The sequence below is a fragment of the Centrocercus urophasianus genome, unplaced genomic scaffold, assembly GCF_019232065.1.
Source record: "Centrocercus urophasianus isolate 14NV4802_14NV808 unplaced genomic scaffold, USGS_Curo_1.0 seq_1472, whole genome shotgun sequence".
In the NCBI taxonomy this organism is placed as follows: Eukaryota; Metazoa; Chordata; class Aves; order Galliformes; family Phasianidae; genus Centrocercus; species Centrocercus urophasianus.
This window is the reverse complement of record NW_024884667.1, coordinates 1,516-11,939: the sequence shown is the minus strand read 5'-3', so window position 1 is coordinate 11,939 and position 10,424 is coordinate 1,516. Positions and strand designations below refer to the sequence as shown.

Here is a 10,424-nt window from a genome sequence, read left to right as displayed (position 1 = left end):
AATGAATGCTAAGGTTCAATAATTACCACTATGGAAGTGTCATACTGATGCTCATACTTTTCCATTCAAATTCCATATGGAACATTTGGGGCAGATGGGAATGCAGAGTGATGGAGGGAATGGGGGGAATGGAGGGGTAAGAGGGGAATGGAGGGTGTAGGGGGGTGGGTGGAGAAAGGGGGATTTAAGGGGGGTGGGGGGCATGGGAGGGAATATGGTGAAATGGGGGGGTGTGGGGGATAGGGGGGGATTGGATGGTTATGGAGGGAAATAAGGGGGAGGAGGGATTGGGGGGATTTAAACGGTATGAGGGGGATTGAGAGGGAAAGGGGGGCATGGGGGGGAACGGAGGGGAATGGGGGGGGCGGGGGGGTAGGGGAGATATGGGGGGGTGGGGGGGCATAAGAGTGGGGGGGTATGGGGGCATGCAGCATATGGGGGGAGTAGGGGGGATAGGGGGAATAAGGAAAATTCAGGCAGCTGCTGTTGTGACCAATATATGGATAAGCAGACCTTAAAATACTTGAGATAAAGTGCTGCCAAAAAGGATCAATAAGAGGGACCCAGAGGAAATAACAAAGGGATCTATGGAGAAAACACTGGGAAGGACAGAATTACAGTGGATGTGTTTAGTAGCTGATATCCTACAAAGTATATTTCTCCTGAAAAACATCAGAGACACAGGCATCACTTTACACAAATGAAGAGGCAATGAATTACAAACTGTAATTTCTTTATCCTTTGAGGAGGCTCTTTGTCGATCTGTAGGAGCTGCATTTACATGACATGAGGCCAATTTCACGTGCTGGAGTTTTCCCTCCTCAGGGGTGGGGGGCCTGAGCAGAGAAATGTAAGAATGTAAGAAATCCAATAAATATATAAAATGCTCACCCACCATAACAAGACTTTCCTCTTCCTCTGAGCCAGAAGAAAGAGGGAAAAAAAAGGAAAAATGAAAAACATCACTTTGTCACTTAAAAGTCTGTAGAGCCGTAACAGGAGAACTGACTGAGTTCCTTCTCAAAGGTTTTCAAGTGGGATTTGTTTCATCTCTTAATTTTGCATTCTGCTCCAGCCGTAAGCTGAAAACACACAACTGCAGAGCACAGTGTGTCAGCAGTGCACGCTGCAGAGCTGCAGCTGATCGCCTGCTCAAAGTGCTGCCCAGCCACAACTCCAGCCCTGCACCCAGATGGTCTGCAGGGCTGAGAGGGGCTGTGAGCAGCCACAGCACTGGGAGGAGGGGCTGTGCCCAGCTCCCACCCTCATCTTTGGCCCTAGCTGTTCTGAGAGCTACAATGTTGGCACTTTAAATGGCTTTTTTAGGTACGTCAGAGGCGTCTTGTCTTTGATGTGCTGCTTCTGGTGCTCTTTGCACACACCAGGTGATGGAACGCGTGGTGATGTCCCCAGAACACGAGCTGTGCTCAGCCCTGAGGAGGAACTTGCCTTGCAAGCCTTGCCTCATGTAGCCTGGTGCAGTCAACAAAACAAGATCAGGCATCCCACTTAGCAGTGAGAATGCTCAGGAAATTACACAAACAGAGGCACGAAATTCCAGTAAGAGGCCCCAGCTACCAGCTTTGTCTAAGAGTCATGGATCACTATGTCCAGCTTAATAGGGCTGTTCTCATCAAGGGAAAAAAGACCAACCTGGGGCCGAGATGACATGTGGAGCTTTTTAACCCATGGCAGCTTACCTGCAATCTGCTCCTCACTTCCGACTGGAAAAACCTTCAGCATCTTTAGGGGAAATGACTCAAGGTCAAATGTTTTCTTTAGAAAATGTGAAACAATTTGTACTTTATTTTTTTAATTACATGTTTAATTCCTAACCATGAGTTACGTTAAAGGACATTTGAAAGAAGCTGCATTCTTAAAGGCTTCTAACAAGATAGACTTGGACAGTTAAATATTTCATACTCACTTTGTGAATACATAATTGAGATACAGAAAGTGCAAGATGGAGAAGAACTTTATATATGTACTTTTTAATCCCAGCACTTCTGCTCTATGAGGCACCAACCAACCAAACCATTGAAAATGTGAAGATTGCAAGCTCAAAGAGAAGAAACTGAGGAGTTACAACAGAACACGTGACATAAATATTTCACCACTGTGAGAAGATCCGTATGACCAGTGTGCAAACTGACCAGCAGCAGTCAACAGAACTGCTTAAATAAAAGACAAAGTGGAAACAGGTGGAAACTGTCCCTTTTGCAGCTCTGGGGTGCAAACACTGAGGTCCATTAGATCACTGAGACCCTGTTCTCTCCAGATGTAAAAAGGCACTTGGTTGGAGGAAGGATTGCACAGCATCGCCGTTCACAGGAGAAAGGAGCAAAACTCTGACCAGGAGGTGCCTCCCCACCAGATGTGGCTGGGGGCAGGCAGAGGTGCACAGAGTGGTGAGGATGAAGGAAGAGAAACAAGAGACTGAGGCTGCATCCAGAGAGAGTGGCCAGCAGAGCAAGGGAAGTGGCTGTCTCCCTCCTTTCTTCTCCTAGGAAGATGGGCAGAGGGAGCTGGGCTTGTGCAGCCTGGAGAAGGCCCTGGAAAACCCCATTGTAGCAGTGCAGCACCTTGAGGGGAGCTTATAAAAAGGAGGGGGGCTGACTTCTTACGTGGTCTGCTAGAGATAAGCAAGGCTGAGCAGTTCTGAAGCAAAAGAGGGGACGTCTGGGTTAGGTGTCAGGAAGAAATTCTTTACACAGAGGGTAGTGAAGCCCTGGCACAGTCTGCCCAGAAAAGCTGTGGTGCCCCATCTCTGGAGGCATCAAAGGCCAGGCTGGATGGAGCCCTGGGCAGCCTGAGCTGGTGGCTGGCACCTCTGCCTACGGCGGGGAGTTGGAGCTGGGTGAGCTTTAAGGTCCCCTCCAGCCCAAGCTGCTCTGTGATTCTATGGCTCTGTGAGAAGGACAGTTATGGGAGCCAGGAGCCAGAGCTGATGGCAGATTCCTGCTAATGCTGGCTGTTGGTTTTGAACATTCCAGCATGGAAAACTCCCAATTTAAAGTTCAATATCATTTTGAAAGGAAAACGGGGCAAATAGAATATTATACAGAATGTTGTGCAGAGTATCAGAAACGTGTTTCTTATTTGATTCCTTGATAGCTTATAGTCTAATTATATCGTTTGCCAGCATTTAGAGCATTTTGCAATGAATAAATAAACTGGTTATGAGGCAGCCAATTAACATTAATCCAATAAAATGAAAATCTACCCAGATGCTACCATTGCTCTGCGAAGCTTTTAAGATTCACAAGGCCATGTTTTATCAAACACACGGGACGTGTGAAAGCCAAAATCAGTGAACATTGCAGCTAATATCTTATAAAACACAAAAATAAAACAACTCTGTTGCCAGACCCAAGCTGCCTACTTCTTGTCAAATGAAGGGTGCACAAACAACAAGGTATGTTATCTAACTGTGACCTTTCCACCTTAGAAACAGACCTGTGGGTCCCATCGAGCCTAGTGTGCATGCCATTCAAGTAGCTTGCTCACAGTCTAAAGCCCTTTCTGTCAGGAAATATTCTGTGAAACTCTTAATATTCCTTTTGCTAACTTTATTCTGTTATGCTTTGGAAAACCTCATGGTTCTCCTCTTCCAGTGCATTTATAGACTTAATCTAACCCTCTCACTTATGTAGTTGTCATCAGAGTTCTCCTCAGCCCAAGATTAAAGGACTATATTTTGCTGAATGTGGGCAGCATTTAAAGATGAGCAGGATAAACGAGTGTTTTATAAAACTGATGTTTTATAAAGCATAACATTACTTTCAAAAAGCTTCTCCCACATGCTTTCATATTGCTCTTTGAGCTTCAAGGAAGCAAGTCATACTTTCGCATGTCCATAATTTAAAGTGATTTTCTATTTCACGTGCCACTCCAGGTATTTTGTAGGCAGGCTGGACAGCAAAGTGTTTCAGCACTGAATCTTCTCAGGTCAAAAATCTGTCCTCATCTGCTCCTCTAGCAGTCTGACTCCGGAAGAATAACTACTGCTGAGGATCACCAGTACAACACAGATCAGCTGCTCCTGCCCTCACTTTTTAGCAAGAGCTACGTGGGTTTTAATCAAAAGACAGATATTAATGAAAACTAAAGCTTCAGGGCTGTTTGCTCCAACCAGTTGATTTTTATAGAATCCCATAGGGGCCACATGGCATCATCTGGTTGTCTACCAGCTCCCCTGCCTGTCGAGGAGGCCATAAGCCAGGTGTAAGCAATAACACAAATTTGCTTGAACTCCTACTCTTGATTCTTGAACTGCCATTCTTCACCAGGCAGCCTGGCAGAATCTCCCAGCTGCTGGCTGCTGCAGCAATTAAAACTGCTCAGGACTTGAGCACAAGCCCACTGTCGTGTTTCCTGTCTCACAGTTTCCTGCTCACCCTCAGCATCACTGGGCAAGTGCCCATCCGCTGTAGATGAGGTTGGTCCCCACTGCATCACTGGGAATGGGTAGAGATGTCTGAGATTCTGGGAGCACAAAGGGCTGCGTGGGATGCGGAGGAGTGCGGACGGGGCTGAAGGCAGATGGATGTGCAGTTCTGACTCGACACTGAGCTGATGAGTTTTTCCTAAGGCTTTTGTATTTCTTCTCACTACAGAACGCATCCAACTGTTGAACATCTAAGGAACTGCTCACATCCCTGTGACCAAAGCCCCAAGCAGCCTTTGGGGCATTCTGCACTCCTGCCACACAAGCACACTTGCCATACAGGACGCTCCAGCAGTGCAGATCAATCTTGCCACAGCGCAGAGGTGTTTCTCCCTGTCTACACAAGAGATGAATCTGGAGGCATATCTATCTCGCTACACAAGAGATGTATGTAGAGGTATTTCCCTCCCTGAGTCATTTTTTCATGTCCCTTAAATCGTAGAGGGAACCATGTGCATCTTTAGAGGAGCTCAAAGCTGCAGAAAAGTGTGGGTTAAACTGTAAAACTCAAATTATATTTTTAATAATTATTTGCTGATGTTCCGGTCTTATGAAGTCATGGTAGGGTCCACAGAGCACCAGCCAGCAGGCAGAGCTTTGTGGCACAGCACCCTGAGCTGCTGGACATTCCCTCCCTCAAACCCTTGAGTTTGAATACAGACGTTCTCAATGTTGTTTTAGCAACTGGGTGAAGGATATGAACGTCAAAGCTGATTTTACCTAAGTCAGCTCAAATTGTTGGCATGAGGATGTGCTCTCAGCAGCTGCATGGCAGATTTTTGCTTCTCTCTGTGCAAAATTTGCATCCTTACACGAGTCTGTTTACACAGGTGGGGTTTTTTTTGATGATGATGATCCTTCACACTGAGTTTACTCCCCGCGAAACAAGAACTGAATACAATCCATTTCATTCCCTACGTTACAAAAATCTTTTTCCCTGAGCAGAGGATGTATAAAATCCTGTAGCTTTACGTTCTCAGGAAAATGCGTAGGGTTTCTCTTTTTATTGTTATGAAGTTCTGCCGCATATATATTTTGGTGTTCAAACCAGCTTAATTAAAACCATGAATCCACATCAGCCTTTGCAGCCCCTACCTTGAAGAGACTGTCTATAAGAACCAGAAGACCTTTTTCTGTAGGCATCTCGTAGCATTTCCAGAAGTGGACTGCTTGGTTCCATCTTCAGAATGATGTGGGCTTGGGGTTTTTTTCCACTGCTTTTCATCTGATACAAATACACCGGTTGCCTACTTTCGAACATTCAGTGCAGTCTGTAGACTTTATACCTGGAAATCAGATGCATTTTTTTCTTAGTACTTTGGTTTGCAAACTTACATGCCTCAGTCGTGTGGGCCACCCCCACCCCCAGAATGTGTATATTTGGTCAGCATATGAATTAGCCCACCAAAATTAAACATATTCATCAATAAATGTAGGAATCCAGCCTTGAATGAAGTCCTTGCTCAGCCCACAATGCCATCGGCTCCCCGGCCGCCGCCGTCGGGTGGGATTTCCACTGCCAGAATCAGGTGAACGGGAAGGCTCATTTCCCACTGATAACTTGGGAGAGAGGAAGAGTCTTGAGGATAAACTGTACTGGTCATTGTCACTGTCTTTGTGATTGGTAAACGCTTATGGCAATGAAAGTGTAAATGTAAATGGCAGATGGAAATGTAATGGTTAATGGTATACGGAGGTGGAATTGTTAACAGTGCACAGAAGTGTGAATGTTAGTGCTGTATGGAAGTGCAAACATCAGCGCTGCATGGAAGTGGAATTAGGAACGGTACATGGAAGCGGAACGGAGGGTACAAATAGTGGAACTGTGAAAAACAAAACAACGAAGACAAAAATCAGCACAAAGTTTAAAGAAGAGCAGCGGGTTAAAATATTCAAGTCTGTGATCTGCTGCAGCCAAAGCAGATCAGTGCCGGCAAGAGAACGCATCCCCGCACTGCTCCTCCCCCCGCTGGTAACCAGAACGCGAACGAGGCGTTAATGGCGAGTGGGGACGAAAACAAAAGACTGGAAGCGAGAAGAGCCTTGATCTGCAGAGATGTAGGAAACTCGGTATCCCATTGCCAGCACGGGAAGCCTGAGGAGGGAGGAGCTGAGAGAAGGGCTCGAGGACCCAGAGATCTCCGCAGGAAGAGCTGGGGGGGGGGGCTGGCAGGACCCAGGAGGGTTCTGCCCTCACTGAACAGAAGAGCAGCTTGTGCCAAAAGCGGCGCTGCGTCTGGTAACAGATGCGATAGCAGTGAAGGGTGGAGAAAATGAAGCTGAGGAGGGAATGACAGCAAGGTGTGGAATTTGTGGCAAACGCTGAAGCAAAATGTGGTGTTCTTACTGCAGTAAGTGGTGAGTTTGTAACCAGACGGGAAACCACCGGCAAAAGTGAGGTTTGCTTTGTTAAACGTTTGCAATCTAGTATAGGAAAACAGGTAGGCATACACAGATTGTTGTACATGCCAAATTCGTCCAAACCTTGACTAGGGCATGATTTACTAAAACAACAATGCCACGGCCCAAATTTAAAGGTCTGGGCTCTCCTCAGCTGCAGAGGGCAGCAGTAATCTTCCCACTGACATGTGGCAGCTCTCCCAGTAACGAAATACTCACGGCTGGACTGTGCATGCCCTTCAAGGTTCAAACAGGCTCAGAAGATCTTGAGAGGATCTTAAGTAAAATTGCACCCAAGTGAACTAGGAGAGCATGAAGGTTTCTGCCTCCAAGGAAACAGACACAACTTACATGCCCAGTGCTTACGCAGTTTCTCACTCCTCTTGTCCGGCCACCTTGTGACAATACGCCCTGTTTAGTGTTTATTTCTTACATTTGCCTTATTTGTTGAGTAATAGCTTCCAGCATGTGCACCCAAGCAGAGAGCAGTTATTGACTGAGGTGGTCAGAAGGGCAGCAGCTCCTGGCTGGCCATGTGCAGGGGCTTCTCAGCCATGTATGCCAGCGAGGTGTGGGCACAGCTGGTAGCACAGCTCCGGGGGGTAATTTTTGGTCACAGAGCCCTGCAGTGCACGGAACAAAGCCAGCAGCCTGTCCCTACAGAGACCCATGTCAGGTGGGGCTGGGGCTGCAGCAGCCCTTCCTCTTCCCAGTCCTAGCATCACCAAGTTAGTCCAACAGCTCTGATTACAGGAGAACCCGAATTTATTTCAGGCACGTGGTCCTGGAATCTGGAACATCCCGATGTCTGCAGGTGCAGGCAGTTCTGGCAAGCATAGACATCAGATGGCTTTAGACACCTGAGCTCCTAACAGGTGCCATTGCGTGGCTAAACTGAGCCCATCAGGCAGTTGCAAGGTAGTTGAGTCCTCAGCGTCCAAAGTGAGTGGAAATTTGCTACAACACTCCATGCCTGGTTAAGGTAACTTAGTTTCAGCAAGTTTTGCATTAGTAATAATGGAAAAAAAAAAACAAAAAACAACACCCAAACAATTATGATAGGTGCTGCAAAAGAAACTCCTCTTCATCTTTTGGATGGAAAGTCAATGACTGTGTGCAATTTCCCCTGTAAAGCTGTGGGGCCTTCTTCCACTCCAATGTCTCTGCTGTCTGACACAATGGGAGAGCTGCTGTGGCCTCGTGTCCATGCCTGTGCTCCTCCAGGGTGAGCAGCTCTATGGGAGGAGAAGAAACCCACAGGGACTCAGGCCACAATTAAGAACTGCATCCTGTAAAGGAAAAGCACAGATAAGAGGAGGATCAGCAAGCAGCAGCACAGCCATCACAGCTCTGGGGGAGGTGCTATATTTTTCTAAGGCTTGGTTATCCTAGCCTCTGGAGGATGATGTCAAAACAACCATTTTGTCACAGGGATGTTTATGGCAAAGGACAGACATAAGTGAGAGCAGCTTACTGTATTTAAGCAAGCAAAAAAAACTCCGAAACAGTGAGGACAGGTCAGTCAGAAACCTTCACTGCCATACTTGAATCAAGCTTCGTCTGCATGCAAAATATTGTCATGATAGCTACAGTTTTCTTCTTATGAGGTCTGGGTTTGCTCTCAGCATTTAGCAACAGATAAAAGACTGCACACAATTGCAGCAGCTGCAACCCAGCGTGCAGGTGGACACAGAACTGAATCTGGCTGTGCCTTGCTCTCGGCCTGCTTTCAGCCTGTGCTTGTTTTTGCAGACAAACATTTAGATTTCTACCACAGTAGCCCACAGTGCCAGCTGCCAGGATCTCTGAAGCCTCTCAGTGCAGGGCAGTGCAGGTGAGCGCGAGGAGTCTGCTCTAAGAGCTGTCCCTGTTTGTCCTTTGTGTGCTCACAGGGGCTGCCTTGCCAGAGCAGTATTGCCAAGCTTAGCTGATCCTCTGTGACATCCCCTGACCCTTCTGCTTGTGGGAAAGCAGACAATGTGAACGTCTGAATCATTAAACAACTGGCCAATGTGATATGCTCCGTTCTACAGCCTGGATCATCACATGGCTCAGGTGCTTTGCATGTTCATCTTCCCCTAGCAGAGCTCAGCCTGCTGTGGGCTGTTCCTGTTCAGCCAAGCTTACCCCTGCATCCTGCTGACATAAAAACTGCCTTCCAGTAGGAACAAAAGCTGCACTTACAGCAACTGTGTTATCCAAAGAAGAGCAACAATTGTATCAAATGGGAAGCAGCAAATATTCTGGAAAAGCAGCTATCTGTACTCCACTGGTGGCAATAACTGCAGTGACTGTGCAAATTTCATTGGAAGGTCAGGGTATCAAAGCAGATGGAACAAACTTAGCGCTCCTTTAGAATAATAATTGCTTGTGCTCTTCACAGTTACTCATCTAACAAGCAGAGGAAACTTTCTTCCTGGTGCAGCTCTGTTTCTTTCCACTGGACCAGGTGCACGTATGGTCTTAGCAGTCACTCAAGGACAGCTGTAGGTTCCAGGGCTGAGCACAAACACCTTGCAGTTATTTCCTCACTCTTAGCACCTAAGCTGAGGCTCATCCTAAAGCCACAGCTCTGCTGTGCAGGCAAAGAACTGGGCAACAGCTGCAGGGCCCATGCAGTCTTTGCCATGCAGCTGGACAGCCCTGCTGATTAACCTACAGAGACTGGGCAGAAGGAACAACCAGGAAAGCAGCTGTCAGAATATCTCACATTAAGAGCAGACTTCTGTTTCTCAGCATCAATGCTAACGAATACCAAGAGCTTTCTTTAAATCTGCTGATTGCCATTTGTCTTCTAAGATGCTTGTAAGTATCAACAGATCATGCATTGTGTTGTACTGCAAGACAGCTCAAGTGGGAAAGCACACAGAAGCATTGAAGAAAGTGATTTTAGAAAGAAAAGAGTAGGGGGAAAGATTTAAGTTACTCTGTGCAGCTTTTCAGTGTGTGGACCTAACAGCAGCAGCCAAACTTTCAGCTGTATGTTCTCATAGAGCATCCCTGGCTTCCCAGAAAGATACTGGTAGCCACATTTGCCATATTCTTACATCAGTCCAGAAGTCTACTCAACAGTAAAGCGTACGTCAAGTATCTTGGTGGAGATCTGGATTTGATCAAGGTGTCTGATCAAGGTAAAGATAATGGAGGAAGACGCTCACCTGTTCCATCTCCAAAGAGCGGGCTGGATTTGGAATGGAAGAGAACATCTGAGTGGTCAAGATGAATTCCACAACGGCCGGCTGCATCTGCACCTCCACAAAGGCAGCTCTTCTGCTGATGCAGGCAGGCTCACTCTGCTGTGACCTGAAGAAAAAACAGATGAAGTAAAACTGCCAACAGACAGAAGGCTGGGAAGGCACCTCTGGCTGTGCAAAATGTGCTGATTTTGGAGGGGAGGGTCTACAAAGGCTGCGTGTGTTTAATTTGAGGTTTCTTTTCAACATTGTTTACAAGATGTCAAGCACGAGCCCACTCTGATGTTCTTTTCTTATCTGGCCTCACATCCTGCTTTCCTGCATTGCTATACAGTAGTTAACCCTTACCTTGTCCTCTCCTTACATTCCTATACAATGGTTAT

At 46.8% G+C, this 10,424-nt stretch overlaps 1 long non-coding RNA gene across 2 annotated transcripts; it reads right to left on the bottom strand.

Moving 5' to 3' along the window:
- Window positions 1-442: 442 nt before the first annotated feature.
- On the bottom strand, window positions 443-10,150 carry LOC122158560. 2 transcript variants are annotated; one of them, XR_006168260.1, is made up of 4 exons: window positions 10,006-10,150; window positions 7,199-8,136; window positions 5,543-5,733; window positions 443-836 (listed from the first exon to the last, which is right to left on the bottom strand). It is a non-coding gene; the product is annotated as an uncharacterized LOC122158560 (long non-coding RNA). The 2 variants fall into 2 exon arrangements; XR_006168259.1 differs by lacking the exon at window positions 443-836 and having other exon boundaries at window positions 880-5,733.
- Window positions 10,151-10,424: the final 274 nt, after the last annotated feature.